Consider the following 18,230-nt stretch of genomic DNA (forward strand, 5'->3'; position numbering starts at 1 on the left):
AGAAATTGCAACAGGTTTTAAATGACAATCATGAAATGGAAAGCAATTATTTTTCCACAGAAGCTCATCACAAAATCAACGTGCAGGTAGTTGTGGCCGAGTGGTTAAGGCGATGGACTCGAAATCCATTGGGGTTTCCACGCGCAGGTTCAAATCCTGCCAGCTACGTTACATTTTGCTTTTCAAACTTATTTAAAAACACAATATGCATTTGAGATGTAGAAAAGCAAAATATGTTATGTTGAACAATGTAACTGTCTCATCCTAAATCACCTTCACCTGCATCCTATTTCACAATGGACTGCTTTTTGAAGCACGTGATCTCAGACAGTGAGGCTCTTCCTGCATTTTAGGAACATGTCATTAAACCATCTCCAATTTTTTTTTACTGTTTCATGATGTAATGGTTATTTATGTGTAGATCTGAGTTAAAATTAGTTTTGTTAATAACAACTAAACTTTTAATTACCAAATCAGCAGCACTAGGAAGAAATGTGCATATCAGATACTTTCAAATATCCCAAAACTGTAGTGCTATCTGTGGAATTACAGTGAATATATTGCAATTATTTCCATCAGCCACTTTGTAAGATACATAACAAAGTTTATTTGTTCATTCCAGAACATAATATCATCTTCATCATAATCAACAATTGCCACCAAGCTCAGGAAATCTTTCCCATCTTAAAGTTAACCTTAAATATATCTCTATAACACTGACATGAGCTGTTTCTTTTTAAAACATAAACAGTAATTGAAAAATTAAAATCAATATTTTTTGGAAACCATCATACTCACCATTGTATCCTAATCCTGATTTAATCCTAGTTTGCATCCTTGATGTTATGAACTAATTATTTCACATATACATTTGCAGAATCCTATGATGTGCCTTTCACAATATCCATACTGCCACTAAAGAATGCAAAATTTGATCTTGAGAGATCTGCAGAGATGAAATGAATGATGAGAGAAAATGCATGTTAATAACCAAATATATGATTGTGCAGTGGCAGGTGTGCTAATTCTACATTAAATAAGCATGGGACCAATGAAATAAACAGAACGATAATAAATTATTTTGTACTCCAGGTAATGTCAGGTAGTGGTATAGAAGTAGTTGTGGCCGAGTGGTTAAGGCGATTGACTTGAAATCCATTGGGGTTTCCATGCGCAGGTTCAAATCTTGCCAGCTACATCTTGCTTTTCGAGCATGTCAAAAACAGAGATCATACTTCCTTGACTCATTTATTTTCTAGGAAACTATACTAGCTATTATATTTCCCATAGTTTGTCTATTAATATAGCAGCTACCAAATAGAAATTGCAACAGGTTTTAAATGACAATCATGAAATGGAAAGCAATTATTTTTCCACAGAAGCTCATCACAAAATCAACGTGCAGGTAGTTGTGGCCGAGTGGTTAAGGCGATGGACTCGAAATCCATTGGGGTTTCCCCGCGCATGTTCAAATCCTGTCAGCTACATTTTCTTTTCAAACTTATTTAAAAACACAATATGCATTTAAGATGTAGAAAAGCAAAATATGTTATGTTGAACAATGTAACTGTCTCATCCTAAATCACCTTCACCTGCATCCTATTTCACAATGGACTGCTTTTTGAAGCACGTGATCTCAGACAGTGAGGCTCTTCCTGCATTTTAGGAACATGTTATTAAACCATCTCCAATTTTTTTTACTGTTTCATGATGTAATGGTTATTTATGTGTAGATCTGAGTTAAAATTAGTTTTGTTAATAACAACTAAACTTTTAATTAGCAAATCAGCAGCACTAGGAAGAAATGTGCATATCAGATACTTTCAAATATCACAAAACTGTAGTGCTATCTGTGGAATTACAGTGAATGTATTGCAATTATTTCCATCGGCCACTTTTTAAGATACATAACAAAGTTTATTTGTTCATTCCAGAACATATTATCATCTTCATCATAATCAACAATTGCCACCAAGCTCAGGAAATCTTTCCCATCTTAAAGTTAATCTTAAATATATCTCTATAACACTGACATGAGCTGTTTCTTTTTAAAACATAAACAGTAATTGAAAAATTTAAATCAATATTTTTTGGAAACCATCATACTCACCATTGTATCTTAATCCTGATTTAATCCTAGTTTGCAGCCTTGATGTTTTTAACTAATCATTTCACATATACATTTGCAGAATCCTATGATGTGCCTTTCACAATATCCATACTGCCACTAAAGAATGCAAAATTTGATCTTGAGAGATCTGCAGAGATGAAATGAATGATGAGAGAAAATGCATGTTAATAAACAAATTTATGATTGTGCAGTGGCAGGTGTGCTAATTCTACATTAAATAAGCATGGGACCAATGAAATAAACAGAACGATAATAAATTATTTTGTACTCCAGGTAATGTCTTGTAGTTGTATAGAAGTAGTTGTGGCCGAGTGGTTAAGGTGATTGACTTGAAATCCATTGGTGTTTCCCCGCGCAGGTTCAAATCCTGCCAGCTAGCTCTTGCTTTTCGAGCATGTCAAAAACAGAGATCATACTTCCTTGACTCCTTTATTTTCTATTATATTTCCCATAGTTTGTCTATTAATATAGCAGCTACCAAATAGAAATTGCAACAGGTTTTAAATGACAATCATGAAATGGAAAGCAATTATTTTTCTACAGAAGCTCATCACAAAATCAACGTGCAGGTAGTTGTGGCCGAGTGGTTAAGGCGATTGACTCGAAATCCATTGGGGTTTCCCTGCGCAGGTTCAAATCCTGCCAGCTACGTTACATTTTGCTTTTCAAACTTATTTAAAAACACAATATGCATTTGAGATGTAGAAAAGCAAAATATGTTATGTTGAACAATGTAACTGTCTCATCCTAAATCACCTTCACCTGCATCCTATTTCACAATGGACTGCTTTTTGAAGCACGTGATCTCAGACAGTGAGGCTCTTCCTGCATTTTAGGAACATGTCATTAAACCATCTCCAATTTTTTTTTACTGTTTCATGATGTAATGGTTATTTATGTGTAGATCTGAGTTAAAATTAGTTTTGTTAATAACAACTAAACTTTTAATTACCAAATCAGCAGCACTAGGAAGAAATGTGCATATCAGATACTTTCAAATATCCCAAAACTGTAGTGCTATCTGTGGAATTACAGTGAATATATTGCAATTATTTCCATCAGCCACTTTGTAAGATACATAACAAAGTTTATTTGTTCATTCCAGAACATATTATCATCTTCATCATAATCAACAATTGCCACCAAGCTCAGGAAATCTTTCCCATCTTAAAGTTAATCTTAAATATATCTCTATAACACTGACATGAGCTGTTTCTTTTTAAAACATAAACAGTAATTGAAAAATTAAAATCAATATTTTTTGGAAACCATCATACTCACCATTGTATCCTAATCCTGATTTAATCCTAGTTTGCAGCCTTGATGTTATGAACTAATTATTTCACATATACATTTGCAGAATCCTATGATGTGCCTTTCACAATATCCATACTGCCACTAAAGAATGCAAAATTTGATCTTGAGAGATCTGCAGAGATGAAATGAATGATGAGAGAAAATGCATGTTAATAAACAAATTTATGATTGTGCAGTGGCAGGTGTGCTAATTCTACATTAAATAAGCATGGGACCAATGAAATAAACAGAACGATAACAAATTATTTTGTACTCCAGGTAATGTCAGGTAGTGGTATAGAAGTAGTTGTGGCCGAGTGGTTAAGGCGATGGACTTGAAATCCATTGGGGTTTCCCCGTGCAGGTTCAAATCCAGCTACGTCTTGCTTTTCGAGCATGTCAAAAACAGAGATCATACTTCCTTGACTCATTTATTTTCTAGGAAACTATACTAGCTATTATATTTCCCATAGTTTGACTATTAATATAGCAGCTACCAAATAGAAATTGCAACAGGTTTTAAATGACAATCATGAAATGGAAAGCAATTATTTTTCCACAGAAGCTCATCACAAAATCAACGTGCAGGTAGTTGTGGCCGAGTGGTTAAGGTGATTGACTCGAAATCCATTGGGGTTTCCCTGCGCAGGTTCAAATCCTGCCAGCTACGTTATGTTTTGCTTTTCAAACTTATTTAAAAACACAATATGCATTTAAGATGTAGAAAAGCAAAATATGTTATGTTGAACAATGTAACTGTCTCATCCTAAATCACCTTCACCTGCGTCCTATTTCACAATGGACTTCTTTTTGAAGCACGTGATCTCAGACAGTGAGGCTCTTCCTGCATTTTAGGAACATGTCATTAAACCATCTCCAATTTTTTTTTACTGTTTCATGATGTAATGGTTATTTATGTGTAGATCTGAGTTAAAATTAGTTTTGTTAATAACAACTAAACTTTTAATTAACAAATCAGCAGCACTAGGTAGAAATGTGCATATCAGATACTTTCAAATATCACAAAACTGTAGTGCTATCTGTGGAATTACAGTGAATGTATTGCAATTATTTCCATCAGCCACATTGTAAGATACATAACAAAGTTTATTTGTTCATTCCAGAACATATTATCATCTTCATCATAATCAACAATTGCCACCAAGCTCAGGAAATCTTTCCCATCTTAAAGTTAATCTTAAATATATCTCTATAACACTGACATGAGCTGTTTCTTTTTAAAACATAAACAGTAATTGAAAAATTAAAATCAATATTTTTTGGAAACCATCATACTCACCATTGTATCCTAATCCTGATTTAATCATAGTTTGCAGCCTTGATGTTATGAACTAATTATTTCACATATACATTTGCAGAATCCTATGATGTGCCTTTCACAATATCCATACTGCCACTAAAGAATGCAAAATTTGATCTTGAGAGATCTGCAGAGATGAAATGAATGATGAGAGAAAATGCATGTTCATAAACAAATTTATGATTGTGCAGTGGCAGGTGTGCTAATTCTACATTAAATAAGCATGGGACCAATGAAATAAACAGAATGATAATAAATTATTTTGTACTCCAGGTAATGTCAGGTAGTGGTATAGAAGTAGTTGTGGCCGAGTGGTTAAGGCGATGGACTTGAAATCCATTGGGGTTTCCACGCGCAGGTTCAAATCTTGCCAGCTACATCTTGCTTTTCGAGCATGTCAAAAACAGAGATCATACTTCCTTGACTCATTTATTTTCTAGGAAACTATACTAGCTATTATATTTCCCATAGTTTGTCTATTAATATAGCAGCTACCAAATAGAAATTGCAACAGGTTTTAAATGACAATCATGAAATGGAAAGCAATTATTTTTCCACAGAAGCTCATCACAAAATCAACGTGCAGGTAGTTGTGGCCGAGTGGTTAAGGCGATGGACTTGAAATCCATTGGGGTTTCCACGCGCAGGTTCAAATCTTGCCAGCTACATCTTGCTTTTCGAGCATGTCAAAAACAGAGATCATACTTCCTTGACTCATTTATTTTCTAGGAAACTATACTAGCTATTATATTTCCCATAGTTTGTCTATTAATATAGCAGCTACCAAATAGAAATTGCAACAGGTTTTAAATGACAATCATGAAATGGAAAGCAATTATTTTTCCACAGAAGCTCATCACAAAATCAACGTGCAGGTAGTTGTGGCCGAGTGGTTAAGGCGATGGACTCGAAATCCATTGGGGTTTCCCCGCGCATGTTCAAATCCTGTCAGCTACATTTTGCTTTTCAAACTTATTTAAAAACACAATATGCATTTAAGATGTAGAAAAGTAAAACATGTTATGTTGAACAATGTAACTGTCTCATCCTAAATCACCTTCACCTGCATCCTATTTCACAATGGACTGCTTTTTGAAGCACGTGATCTCAGACAGTGAGGCTCTTCCTGCATTTTAGGAACATGTCATTAAACCATCTCCATTTTTTTTTTACTGTTTCATGATGTAATGGTTATTTATGTGTAGATCTGAGTTAAAATTAGTTTTGTTAATAAAAACTAAACTTTTAATTAACAAATCAGCAGCACTAGGAAGAAATGTGCATATCAGATACTTTCAAATATCACAAAACTGTAGTGCTATCTGTGGAATTACAGTGAATGTATTGCAATTATTTCCATCGGCCACTTTTTAAGATACATAACAAAGTTTATTTGTTCATTCCAGAACATATTATCATCTTCATCATAATCAACAATTGCCACCAAGCTCAGGAAATCTTTCCCATCTTAAAGTTAATCTTAAATATATCTCTATAACACTGACATGAGCTGTTTCTTTTTAAAACATATACAGTAATTGAAAAATTTAAATCAATATTTTTTGGAAACCTTCATTCTCACCATTTTATCTAATCCTGATTTAATCCTAGTTTGCAGCCTTGATGTTATGAACTAATTATTTCACATATACATTTGCAGAATCCTATGATGTGCCTTTCACAATATCCATACTGCCACTAAAGAATGCAAAATTTGATCTTGAGAGATCTGCAGAGATGAAATGAATGATGAGAGAAAATGCATGTTAATAAACAAATTTATGATTGTGCAGTGACAGGTGTGCTAATTCTACATTAAATAAGCATGGGACCAATGAAATAAACAGAACGATAATAAATTATTTTGTACTCCAGGTACTGTCTGGTAGTGGTATAGAAGTAGTTGTGGCCGAGTGGTTAAGGCGATGGACTTGAAATCCATTGGGGTTTCCACGCGCAGGTTAAAATCTTGCCAGCTAAATCTTGCTTTTCGAGCGTGTCAAAAACAGAGATTATACTTCCTTGACTCCTTTATTTTCTAGGAAACTATACTAGCTATTATATTTCCCATAGTTTGTCTATTAATATAGCAGCTACCAAATAGAAATTGCAACAGATTTTAAATGACAATCATGAAATGGAAAGCAATTATTTTTCCACAGAAGCTCATCACAAAATCAACGTGCAGGTAGTTGTGGCCGAGTGGTTAAGGCGATGGACTCGAAATCAATTGGGGTTTCCCTGCGCAGGTTCAAATCCTGCCAGCTACGTTACGTTTTGCTTTTCAAACTTATTTAAAAACACAATATGCATTTAAGATGTAGAAAAGCAAAATATGTTATGTTGAACAATGTAACTGTCTCATCCTAAATCACCTTCACCTGCATCCTCTTTCACAATGGACTGCTTTTTGAAGCACGTGATCTCAGACAGTGCGGCTCTTCCTAAATTTTAGGAACATGTCATTAAACCATCTCCAATGTTTTTTTACTGTTTCATGATGTAATGGTTATTTATGTGTAGATCTGAGTTAAAATTAGTTTTGTTAATAACAACTAAACTTTTAATTAACAAATCAGCAGCACTAGGTAGAAATGTGCATATCAGATACTTTCAAATATCACAAAACTGTAGTGCTATCTGTGGAATTACAGTGAATGTATTGCAATTATTTCCATCAGCCACATTGTAAGATACATAACAAAGTTTATTTGTTCATTCCAGAACATATTATCATCTTCATCATAATCAACAATTGCCACCAAGCTCAGGAAATCTTTCCCATCTTAAAGTTAATCTTAAATATATCTCTATAACACTGACATGAGCTGTTTCTTTTTAAAACATAAACAGTAATTGAAAAATTAAAATCAATATTTTTTGGAAACCATCATACTCACCATTGTATCCTAATCCTGATTTAATCCTAGTTTGCAGCCTTGATGTTATGAACTAATTATTTCACATATACATTTGCAGAATCCTATGATGTGCCTTTCACAATATCCATACTGCCACTAAAGAATGCAAAATTTGATCTTGAGAGATCTGCAGAGATGAAATGAATGATGAGAGAAAATGCATGTTAATAAACAAATTTATGATTGTGCAGTGGCAGGTGTGCTAATTCTACATTAAATAAGCATGGGACCAATGAAATAAACAGAACGATAATAAATTATTTTGTACTCCAGGTAATGTCAGGTAGTGGTATAGAAGTAGTTGTGGCCGAGTGGTTAAGGCGATGGACTTGAAATCCATTGGGGTTTCCCCGTGCAGGTTCAAATCCAGCTACGTCTTGCTTTTCGAGCATGTCAAAAACAGAGATCATACTTCCTTGACTCATTTATTTTCTAGGAAACTATACTAGCTATTATATTTCCCATAGTTTGACTATTAATATAGCAGCTACCAAATAGAAATTGCAACAGGTTTTAAATGACAATCATGAAATGGAAAGCAATTATTTTTCCACAGAAGCTCATCACAAAATCAACGTGCAGGTAGTTGTGGCCGAGTGGTTAAGGCGATTGACTCGAAATCCATTGGGGTTTCCCTGCGCAGGTTCAAATCCTGCCAGCTACGTTATGTTTTGCTTTTCAAACTTATTTAAAAACACAATATGCATTTAAGATGTAGAAAAGCAAAATATGTTATGTTGAACAATGTAACTGTCTCATCCTAAATCACCTTCACCTGCGTCCTATTTCACAATGGACTTCTTTTTGAAGCACGTGATCTCAGACAGTTAGGCTCTTCCTGCATTTTAGGAACATGTCATTAAACCATCTCCAATTTTTTTTTACTGTTTCATGATGTAATGGTTATTTATGTGTAGATCTGAGTTAAAATTAGTTTTGTTAATAACAACTAAACTTTTAATTAACAAATCAGCAGCACTAGGTAGAAATGTGCATATCAGATACTTTCAAATATCACAAAACTGTAGTGCTATCTGTGGAATTACAGTGAATGTATTGCAATTATTTCCATCAGCCACATTGTAAGATACATAACAAAGTTTATTTGTTCATTCCAGAACATATTATCATCTTCATCATAATCAACAATTGCCACCAAGCTCAGGAAATCTTTCCCATCTTAAAGTTAATCTTAAATATATCTCTATAACACTGACATGAGCTGTTTCTTTTTAAAACATAAACAGTAATTGAAAAATTTAAATCAATATTTTTTGGAAACCATCATACTCACCATTGTATCTTAATCCTGATTTAATCCTAGTTTGCAGCCTTGATGTTTTTAACTAATCATTTCACATATACATTTGCAGAATCCTATGATGTGCCTTTCACAATATCCATACTGCCACTAAAGAATGCAAAATTTGATCTTGAGAGATCTGCAGAGATGAAATGAATGATGAGAGAAAATGCATGTTAATAAACAAATTTATGATTGTGCAGTGGCAGGTGTGCTAATTCTACATTAAATAAGCATGGGACCAATGAAATAAACAGAACGATAATAAATTATTTTGTACTCCAGGTAATGTCTTGTAGTTGTATAGAAGTAGTTGTGGCCGAGTGGTTAAGGTGATTGACTTGAAATCCATTGGTGTTTCCCCGCGCAGGTTCAAATCCTGCCAGCTAGCTCTTGCTTTTCGAGCATGTCAAAAACAGAGATCATACTTCCTTGACTCCTTTATTTTCTATTATATTTCCCATAGTTTGTCTATTAATATAGCAGCTACCAAATAGAAATTGCAACAGATTTTAAATGACAATCATGAAATGGAAAGCAATTATTTTTCTACAGAAGCTCATCACAAAATCAACGTGCAGGTAGTTGTGGCCGAGTGGTTAAGGAGATTGACTCGAAATCCATTGGGGTTTCCCTGCGCAGGTTCAAATCCTGCCAGCTACGTTACATTTTGCTTTTCAAACTTATTTAAAAACACAATATGCATTTGAGATGTAGAAAAGCAAAATATGTTATGTTGAACAATGTAACTGTCTCATCCTAAATCACCTTCACCTGCATCCTATTTCACAATGGACTGCTTTTTGAAGCACGTGATCTCAGACAGTGAGGCTCTTCCTGCATTTTAGGAACATGTCATTAAACCATCTCCAATTTTTTTTTACTGTTTCATGATGTAATGGTTATTTATGTGTAGATCTGAGTTAAAATTAGTTTTGTTAATAACAACTAAACTTTTAATTACCAAATCAGCAGCACTAGGAAGAAATGTGCATATCAGATACTTTCAAATATCCCAAAACTGTAGTGCTATCTGTGGAATTACAGTGAATATATTGCAATTATTTCCATCAGCCACTTTGTAAGATACATAACAAAGTTTATTTGTTCATTCCAGAACATATTATCATCTTCATCATAATCAACAATTGCCACCAAGCTCAGGAAATCTTTCCCATCTTAAAGTTAATCTTAAATATATCTCTATAACACTGACATGAGCTGTTTCTTTTTAAAACATAAACAGTAATTGAAAAATTAAAATCAATATTTTTTGGAAACCATCATACTCACCATTGTATCCTAATCCTGATTTAATCCTAGTTTGCAGCCTTGATGTTATGAACTAATTATTTCACATATACATTTGCAGAATCCTATGATGTGCCTTTCACAATATCCATACTGCCACTAAAGAATGCAAAATTTGATCTTGAGAGATCTGCAGAGATGAAATGAATGATGAGAGAAAATGCATGTTAATAAACAAATTTATGATTGTGCAGTGGCAGGTGTGCTAATTCTACATTAAATAAGCATGGGACCAATGAAATAAACAGAACGATAATAAATTATTTTGTACTCCAGGTAATGTCAGGTAGTGGTATAGAAGTAGTTGTGGCCGAGTGGTTAAGGCGATGGACTTGAAATCCATTGGGGTTTCCCCGTGCAGGTTCAAATCCAGCTACGTCTTGCTTTTCGAGCATGTCAAAAACAGAGATCATACTTCCTTGACTCATTTATTTTCTAGGAAACTATACTAGCTATTATATTTCCCATAGTTTGACTATTAATATAGCAGCTACCAAATAGAAATTGCAACAGGTTTTAAATGACAATCATGAAATGGAAAGCAATTATTTTTCCACAGAAGCTCATCACAAAATCAACGTGCAGGTAGTTGTGGCCGAGTGGTTAAGGTGATTGACTCGAAATCCATTGGGGTTTCCCTGCGCAGGTTCAAATCCTGCCAGCTACGTTATGTTTTGCTTTTCAAACTTATTTAAAAACACAATATGCATTTAAGATGTAGAAAAGCAAAATATGTTATGTTGAACAATGTAACTGTCTCATCCTAAATCACCTTCACCTGCATCCTATTTCACAATGGACTTCTTTTTGAAGCACGTGATCTCAGACAGTGAGGCTCTTCCTGCATTTTAGGAACATGTCATTAAACCATCTCCAATTTTTTTTTACTGTTTCATGATGTAATGGTTATTTATGTGTAGATCTGAGTTAAAATTAGTTTTGTTAATAACAACTAAACTTTTAATTAACAAATCAGCAGCACTAGGTAGAAATGTGCATATCAGATACTTTCAAATATCACAAAACTGTAGTGCTATCTGTGGAATTACAGTGAATGTATTGCAATTATTTCCATCAGCCACATTGTAAGATACATAACAAAGTTTATTTGTTCATTCCAGAACATATTATCATCTTCATCATAATCAACAATTGCCACCAAGCTCAGGAAATCTTTCCCATCTTAAAGTTAATCTTAAATATATCTCTATAACACTGACATGAGCTGTTTCTTTTTAAAACATAAACAGTAATTGAAAAATTAAAATCAATATTTTTTGGAAACCATCATACTCACCATTGTATCCTAATCCTGATTTAATCCTAGTTTGCAGCCTTGATGTTATGAACTAATTATTTCACATATACATTTGCAGAATCCTATGATGTGCCTTTCACAATATCCATACTGCCACTAAAGAATGCAAAATTTGATCTTGAGAGATCTGCAGAGATGAAATGAATGATGAGAGAAAATGCATGTTCATAAACAAATTTATGATTGTGCAGTGGCAGGTGTGCTAATTCTACATTAAATAAGCATGGGACCAATGAAATAAACAGAATGATAATAAATTATTTTGTACTCCAGGTAATGTCAGGTAGTGGTATAGAAGTAGTTGTGGCCGAGTGGTTAAGGCGATGGACTTGAAATCCATTGGGGTTTCCACGCGCAGGTTCAAATCTTGCCAGCTACATCTTGCTTTTCGAGCATGTCAAAAACAGAGATCATACTTCCTTGACTCATTTATTTTCTAGGAAACTATACTAGCTATTATATTTCCCATAGTTTGTCTATTAATATAGCAGCTACCAAATAGAAATTGCAACAGGTTTTAAATGACAATCATGAAATGGAAAGCAATTATTTTTCCACAGAAGCTCATCACAAAATCAACGTGCAGGTAGTTGTGGCCGAGTGGTTAAGGCGATGGACTCGAAATCCATTGGGGTTTCCCCGCGCATGTTCAAATCCTGTCAGCTACATTTTGCTTTTCAAACTTATTTAAAAACACAATATGCATTTAAGATGTAGAAAAGTAAAACATGTTATGTTGAACAATGTAACTGTCTCATCCTAAATCACCTTCACCTGCATCCTATTTCACAATGGACTGCTTTTTGAAGCACGTGATCTCAGACAGTGAGGCTCTTCCTGCATTTTAGGAACATGTCATTAAACCATCTCCATTTTTTTTTTACTGTTTCATGATGTAATGGTTATTTATGTGTAGATCTGAGTTAAAATTAGTTTTGTTAATAAAAACTAAACTTTTAATTAACAAATCAGCAGCACTAGGAAGAAATGTGCATATCAGATACTTTCAAATATCACAAAACTGTAGTGCTATCTGTGGAATTACAGTGAATGTATTGCAATTATTTCCATCGGCCACTTTTTAAGATACATAACAAAGTTTATTTGTTCATTCCAGAACATATTATCATCTTCATCATAATCAACAATTGCCACCAAGCTCAGGAAATCTTTCCCATCTTAAAGTTAATCTTAAATATATCTCTATAACACTGACATGAGCTGTTTCTTTTTAAAACATATACAGTAATTGAAAAATTTAAATCAATATTTTTTGGAAACCTTCATTCTCACCATTTTATCTAATCCTGATTTAATCCTAGTTTGCAGCCTTGATGTTATGAACTAATTATTTCACATATACATTTGCAGAATCCTATGATGTGCCTTTCACAATATCCATACTGCCACTAAAGAATGCAAAATTTGATCTTGAGAGATCTGCAGAGATGAAATGAATGATGAGAGAAAATGCATGTTAATAAACAAATTTATGATTGTGCAGTGACAGGTGTGCTAATTCTACATTAAATAAGCATGGGACCAATGAAATAAACAGAACGATAATAAATTATTTTGTACTCCAGGTACTGTCTGGTAGTGGTATAGAAGTAGTTGTGGCCGAGTGGTTAAGGCGATGGACTTGAAATCCATTGGGGTTTCCACGCGCAGGTTAAAATCCTGCCAGCTAAATCTTGCTTTTCGAGCGTGTCAAAAACAGAGATTATACTTCCTTGACTCCTTTATTTTCTAGGAAACTATACTAGCTATTATATTTCCCATAGTTTGTCTATTAATATAGCAGCTACCAAATAGAAATTGCAACAGATTTTAAATGACAATCATGAAATGGAAAGCAATTATTTTTCCACAGAAGCTCATCACAAAATCAACGTGCAGGTAGTTGTGGCCGAGTGGTTAAGGCGATGGACTCGAAATCAATTGGGGTTTCCCTGCGCAGGTTCAAATCCTGCCAGCTACGTTACGTTTTGCTTTTCAAACTTATTTAAAAACACAATATGCATTTAAGATGTAGAAAAGCAAAATATGTTATGTTGAACAATGTAACTGTCTCATCCTAAATCACCTTCACCTGCATCCTCTTTCACAATGGACTGCTTTTTGAAGCACGTGATCTCAGACAGTGCGGCTCTTCCTACATTTTAGGAACATGTCATTAAACCATCTCCAATGTTTTTTTACTGTTTCATGATGTAATGGTTATTTATGTGTAGATCTGAGTTAAAATTAGTTTTGTTAATAACAACTAAACTTTTAATTAACAAATCAGCAGCACTAGGTAGAAATGTGCATATCAGATACTTTCAAATATCACAAAACTGTAGTGCTATCTGTGGAATTACAGTGAATGTATTGCAATTATTTCCATCAGCCACATTGTAAGATACATAACAAAGTTTATTTGTTCATTCCAGAACATATTATCATCTTCATCATAATCAACAATTGCCACCAAGCTCAGGAAATCTTTCCCATCTTAAAGTTAATCTTAAATATATCTCTATAACACTGACATGAGCTGTTTCTTTTTAAAACATAAACAGTAATTGAAAAATTAAAATCAATATTTTTTGGAAACCATCATACTCACCATTGTATCCTAATCCTGATTTAATCCTAGTTTGCAGCCTTGATGTTATGAACTAATTATTTCACATATACATTTGCAGAATCCTATGATGTGCCTTTCACAATATCCATACTGCCACTAAAGAATGCAAAATTTGATCTTGAGAGATCTGCAGAGATGAAATGAATGATGAGAGAAAATGCATGTTAATAAACAAATTTATGATTGTGCAGTGGCAGGTGTGCTAATTCTACATTAAATAAGCATGGGACCAATGAAATAAACAGAACGATAATAAATTATTTTGTACTCCAGGTAATGTCAGGTAGTGGTATAGAAGTAGTTGTGGCCGAGTGGTTAAGGCGATGGACTTGAAATCCATTGGGGTTTCCCCGTGCAGGTTCAAATCCAGCTACGTCTTGCTTTTCGAGCATGTCAAAAACAGAGATCATACTTCCTTGACTCATTTATTTTCTAGGAAACTATACTAGCTATTATATTTCCCATAGTTTGACTATTAATATAGCAGCTACCAAATAGAAATTGCAACAGGTTTTAAATGACAATCATGAAATGGAAAGCAATTATTTTTCCACAGAAGCTCATCACAAAATCAACGTGCAGGTAGTTGTGGCCGAGTGGTTAAGGCGATTGACTCGAAATCCATTGGGGTTTCCCTGCGCAGGTTCAAATCCTGCCAGCTACGTTATGTTTTGCTTTTCAAACTTATTTAAAAACACAATATGCATTTAAGATGTAGAAAAGCAAAATATGTTATGTTGAACAATGTAACTGTCTCATCCTAAATCACCTTCACCTGCATCCTCTTTCACAATGGACTGCTTTTTGAAGCACGTGATCTCAGACAGTGCGGCTCTTCCTACATTTTAGGAACATGTCATTAAACCATCTCCATTTTTTTTTTACTGTTTCATGATGTAATGGTTATTTATGTGTAGATCTGAGTTAAAATTAGTTTTGTTAATAAAAACTAAACTTTTAATTAACAAATCAGCAGCACTAGGAAGAAATGTGCATATCAGATACTTTCAAATATCACAAAACTGTAGTGCTATCTGTGGAATTACAGTGAATGTATTGCAATTATTTCCATCGGCCACTTTTTAAGATACATAACAAAGTTTATTTGTTCATTCCAGAACATATTATCATCTTCATCATAATCAACAATTGCCACCAAGCTCAGGAAATCTTTCCCATCTTAAAGTTAATCTTAAATATATCTCTATAACACTGACATGAGCTGTTTCTTTTTAAAACATATACAGTAATTGAAAAATTTAAATCAATATTTTTTGGAAACCTTCATTCTCACCATTTTATCTAATCCTGATTTAATCCTAGTTTGCAGCCTTGATGTTATGAACTAATTATTTCACATATACATTTGCAGAATCCTATGATGTGCCTTTCACAATATCCATACTGCCACTAAAGAATGCAAAATTTGATCTTGAGAGATCTGCAGAGATGAAATGAATGATGAGAGAAAATGCATGTTAATAAACAAATTTATGATTGTGCAGTGACAGGTGTGCTAATTCTACATTAAATAAGCATGGGACCAATGAAATAAACAGAACGATAATAAATTATTTTGTACTCCAGGTACTGTCTGGTAGTGGTATAGAAGTAGTTGTGGCCGAGTGGTTAAGGCGATGGACTTGAAATCCATTGGGGTTTCCACGCGCAGGTTAAAATCTTGCCAGCTAAATCTTGCTTTTCGAGCGTGTCAAAAACAGAGATTATACTTCCTTGACTCCTTTATTTTCTAGGAAACTATACTAGCTATTATATTTCCCATAGTTTGTCTATTAATATAGCAGCTACCAAATAGAAATTGCAACAGATTTTAAATGACAATCATGAAATGGAAAGCAATTATTTTTCCACAGAAGCTCATCACAAAATCAACGTGCAGGTAGTTGTGGCCGAGTGGTTAAGGCGATGGACTCGAAATCAATTGGGGTTTCCCTGCGCAGGTTCAAATCCTGCCAGCTACGTTACGTTTTGCTTTTCAAACTTATTTAAAAACACAATATGCATTTAAGATGTAGAAAAGCAAAATATGTTATGTTGAACAATGTAACTGTCTCATCCTAAATCACCTTCACCTGCATCCTCTTTCACAATGGACTGCTTTTTGAAGCACGTGATCTCAGACAGTGCGGCTCTTCCTAAATTTTAGGAACATGTCATTAAACCATCTCCAATGTTTTTTTACTGTTTCATGATGTAATGGTTATTTATGTGTAGATCTGAGTTAAAATTAGTTTTGTTAATAACAACTAAACTTTTAATTAACAAATCAGCAGCACTAGGTAGAAATGTGCATATCAGATACTTTCAAATATCACAAAACTGTAGTGCTATCTGTGGAATTACAGTGAATGTATTGCAATTATTTCCATCAGCCACATTGTAAGATACATAACAAAGTTTATTTGTTCATTCCAGAACATATTATCATCTTCATCATAATCAACAATTGCCACCAAGCTCAGGAAATCTTTCCCATCTTAAAGTTAATCTTAAATATATCTCTATAACACTGACATGAGCTGTTTCTTTTTAAAACATAAACAGTAATTGAAAAATTAAAATCAATATTTTTTGGAAACCATCATACTCACCATTGTATCCTAATCCTGATTTAATCCTAGTTTGCAGCCTTGATGTTATGAACTAATTATTTCACATATACATTTGCAGAATCCTATGATGTGCCTTTCACAATATCCATACTGCCACTAAAGAATGCAAAATTTGATCTTGAGAGATCTGCAGAGATGAAATGAATGATGAGAGAAAATGCATGTTAATAAACAAATTTATGATTGTGCAGTGGCAGGTGTGCTAATTCTACATTAAATAAGCATGGGACCAATGAAATAAACAGAACGATAATAAATTATTTTGTACTCCAGGTAATGTCAGGTAGTGGTATAGAAGTAGTTGTGGCCGAGTGGTTAAGGCGATGGACTTGAAATCCATTGGGGTTTCCCCGTGCAGGTTCAAATCCAGCTACGTCTTGCTTTTCGAGCATGTCAAAAACAGAGATCATACTTCCTTGACTCATTTATTTTCTAGGAAACTATACTAGCTATTATATTTCCCATAGTTTGACTATTAATATAGCAGCTACCAAATAGAAATTGCAACAGGTTTTAAATGACAATCATGAAATGGAAAGCAATTATTTTTCCACAGAAGCTCATCACAAAATCAACGTGCAGGTAGTTGTGGCCGAGTGGTTAAGGCGATTGACTCGAAATCCATTGGGGTTTCCCTGCGCAGGTTCAAATCCTGCCAGCTACGTTATGTTTTGCTTTTCAAACTTATTTAAAAACACAATATGCATTTAAGATGTAGAAAAGCAAAATATGTTATGTTGAACAATGTAACTGTCTCATCCTAAATCACCTTCACCTGCGTCCTATTTCACAATGGACTTCTTTTTGAAGCACGTGATCTCAGACAGTTAGGCTCTTCCTGCATTTTAGGAACATGTCATTAAACCATCTCCAATTTTTTTTTACTGTTTCATGATGTAATGGTTATTTATGTGTAGATCTGAGTTAAAATTAGTTTTGTTAATAACAACTAAACTTTTAATTAACAAATCAGCAGCACTAGGTAGAAATGTGCATATCAGATACTTTCAAATATCACAAAACTGTAGTGCTATCTGTGGAATTACAGTGAATGTATTGCAATTATTTCCATCAGCCACATTGTAAGATACATAACAAAGTTTATTTGTTCATTCCAGAACATATTATCATCTTCATCATAATCAACAATTGCCACCAAGCTCAGGAAATCTTTCCCATCTTAAAGTTAATCTTAAATATATCTCTATAACACTGACATGAGCTGTTTCTTTTTAAAACATAAACAGTAATTGAAAAATTTAAATCAATATTTTTTGGAAACCATCATACTCACCATTGTATCTTAATCCTGATTTAATCCTAGTTTGCAGCCTTGATGTTTTTAACTAATCATTTCACATATA

At 33.8% G+C, this 18,230-nt stretch overlaps 23 non-coding genes across 23 annotated transcripts; all 23 read left to right on the forward strand.

Moving 5' to 3' along the window:
• The first annotated feature begins 86 nt into the window (after positions 1-86).
• On the forward strand, positions 87-168 carry TRNAS-CGA (transfer RNA serine (anticodon CGA)). Its single transcript has one exon. It is a non-coding gene; the product is annotated as a tRNA-Ser (tRNA).
• A 948-nt stretch (positions 169-1,116) lies between these two features.
• TRNAS-UGA (transfer RNA serine (anticodon UGA)) lies at positions 1,117-1,198 on the forward strand. The gene has a single exon. It is a non-coding gene; the product is annotated as a tRNA-Ser (tRNA).
• Positions 1,199-1,405: 207 nt separating this feature from the next.
• Positions 1,406-1,487, forward strand: TRNAS-CGA (transfer RNA serine (anticodon CGA)). Its single transcript has one exon. It is a non-coding gene; the product is annotated as a tRNA-Ser (tRNA).
• A 941-nt stretch (positions 1,488-2,428) lies between these two features.
• Positions 2,429-2,511, forward strand: TRNAS-UGA (transfer RNA serine (anticodon UGA)). Its single transcript has one exon. It is a non-coding gene; the product is annotated as a tRNA-Ser (tRNA).
• A 189-nt stretch (positions 2,512-2,700) lies between these two features.
• On the forward strand, positions 2,701-2,782 carry TRNAS-CGA (transfer RNA serine (anticodon CGA)). Its single transcript has one exon. It is a non-coding gene; the product is annotated as a tRNA-Ser (tRNA).
• A 1,233-nt stretch (positions 2,783-4,015) lies between these two features.
• On the forward strand, positions 4,016-4,097 carry TRNAS-CGA (transfer RNA serine (anticodon CGA)). Its single transcript has one exon. It is a non-coding gene; the product is annotated as a tRNA-Ser (tRNA).
• Positions 4,098-5,045: 948 nt separating this feature from the next.
• On the forward strand, positions 5,046-5,127 carry TRNAS-UGA (transfer RNA serine (anticodon UGA)). Its single transcript has one exon. It is a non-coding gene; the product is annotated as a tRNA-Ser (tRNA).
• A 207-nt stretch (positions 5,128-5,334) lies between these two features.
• Positions 5,335-5,416, forward strand: TRNAS-UGA (transfer RNA serine (anticodon UGA)). Its single transcript has one exon. It is a non-coding gene; the product is annotated as a tRNA-Ser (tRNA).
• A 207-nt stretch (positions 5,417-5,623) lies between these two features.
• On the forward strand, positions 5,624-5,705 carry TRNAS-CGA (transfer RNA serine (anticodon CGA)). Its single transcript has one exon. It is a non-coding gene; the product is annotated as a tRNA-Ser (tRNA).
• Positions 5,706-6,647: 942 nt separating this feature from the next.
• Positions 6,648-6,729, forward strand: TRNAS-UGA (transfer RNA serine (anticodon UGA)). The gene has a single exon. It is a non-coding gene; the product is annotated as a tRNA-Ser (tRNA).
• A 207-nt stretch (positions 6,730-6,936) lies between these two features.
• TRNAS-CGA (transfer RNA serine (anticodon CGA)) lies at positions 6,937-7,018 on the forward strand. The gene has a single exon. It is a non-coding gene; the product is annotated as a tRNA-Ser (tRNA).
• Positions 7,019-8,251: 1,233 nt separating this feature from the next.
• Positions 8,252-8,333, forward strand: TRNAS-CGA (transfer RNA serine (anticodon CGA)). The gene has a single exon. It is a non-coding gene; the product is annotated as a tRNA-Ser (tRNA).
• A 948-nt stretch (positions 8,334-9,281) lies between these two features.
• TRNAS-UGA (transfer RNA serine (anticodon UGA)) lies at positions 9,282-9,364 on the forward strand. Its single transcript has one exon. It is a non-coding gene; the product is annotated as a tRNA-Ser (tRNA).
• A 189-nt stretch (positions 9,365-9,553) lies between these two features.
• On the forward strand, positions 9,554-9,635 carry TRNAS-CGA (transfer RNA serine (anticodon CGA)). The gene has a single exon. It is a non-coding gene; the product is annotated as a tRNA-Ser (tRNA).
• A 1,233-nt stretch (positions 9,636-10,868) lies between these two features.
• On the forward strand, positions 10,869-10,950 carry TRNAS-CGA (transfer RNA serine (anticodon CGA)). The gene has a single exon. It is a non-coding gene; the product is annotated as a tRNA-Ser (tRNA).
• Positions 10,951-11,898: 948 nt separating this feature from the next.
• Positions 11,899-11,980, forward strand: TRNAS-UGA (transfer RNA serine (anticodon UGA)). Its single transcript has one exon. It is a non-coding gene; the product is annotated as a tRNA-Ser (tRNA).
• Positions 11,981-12,187: 207 nt separating this feature from the next.
• Positions 12,188-12,269, forward strand: TRNAS-CGA (transfer RNA serine (anticodon CGA)). The gene has a single exon. It is a non-coding gene; the product is annotated as a tRNA-Ser (tRNA).
• Positions 12,270-13,211: 942 nt separating this feature from the next.
• TRNAS-UGA (transfer RNA serine (anticodon UGA)) lies at positions 13,212-13,293 on the forward strand. The gene has a single exon. It is a non-coding gene; the product is annotated as a tRNA-Ser (tRNA).
• A 207-nt stretch (positions 13,294-13,500) lies between these two features.
• TRNAS-CGA (transfer RNA serine (anticodon CGA)) lies at positions 13,501-13,582 on the forward strand. The gene has a single exon. It is a non-coding gene; the product is annotated as a tRNA-Ser (tRNA).
• Positions 13,583-14,815: 1,233 nt separating this feature from the next.
• Positions 14,816-14,897, forward strand: TRNAS-CGA (transfer RNA serine (anticodon CGA)). The gene has a single exon. It is a non-coding gene; the product is annotated as a tRNA-Ser (tRNA).
• A 947-nt stretch (positions 14,898-15,844) lies between these two features.
• On the forward strand, positions 15,845-15,926 carry TRNAS-UGA (transfer RNA serine (anticodon UGA)). The gene has a single exon. It is a non-coding gene; the product is annotated as a tRNA-Ser (tRNA).
• Positions 15,927-16,133: 207 nt separating this feature from the next.
• On the forward strand, positions 16,134-16,215 carry TRNAS-CGA (transfer RNA serine (anticodon CGA)). The gene has a single exon. It is a non-coding gene; the product is annotated as a tRNA-Ser (tRNA).
• Positions 16,216-17,448: 1,233 nt separating this feature from the next.
• On the forward strand, positions 17,449-17,530 carry TRNAS-CGA (transfer RNA serine (anticodon CGA)). Its single transcript has one exon. It is a non-coding gene; the product is annotated as a tRNA-Ser (tRNA).
• Positions 17,531-18,230: the final 700 nt, after the last annotated feature.

Source organism: Taudactylus pleione, unplaced genomic scaffold, assembly GCF_031769625.1.
Source record: "Taudactylus pleione unplaced genomic scaffold, aTauple2 ptg000085l, whole genome shotgun sequence".
Taxonomy (NCBI): Eukaryota; Metazoa; Chordata; class Amphibia; order Anura; family Myobatrachidae; genus Taudactylus; species Taudactylus pleione.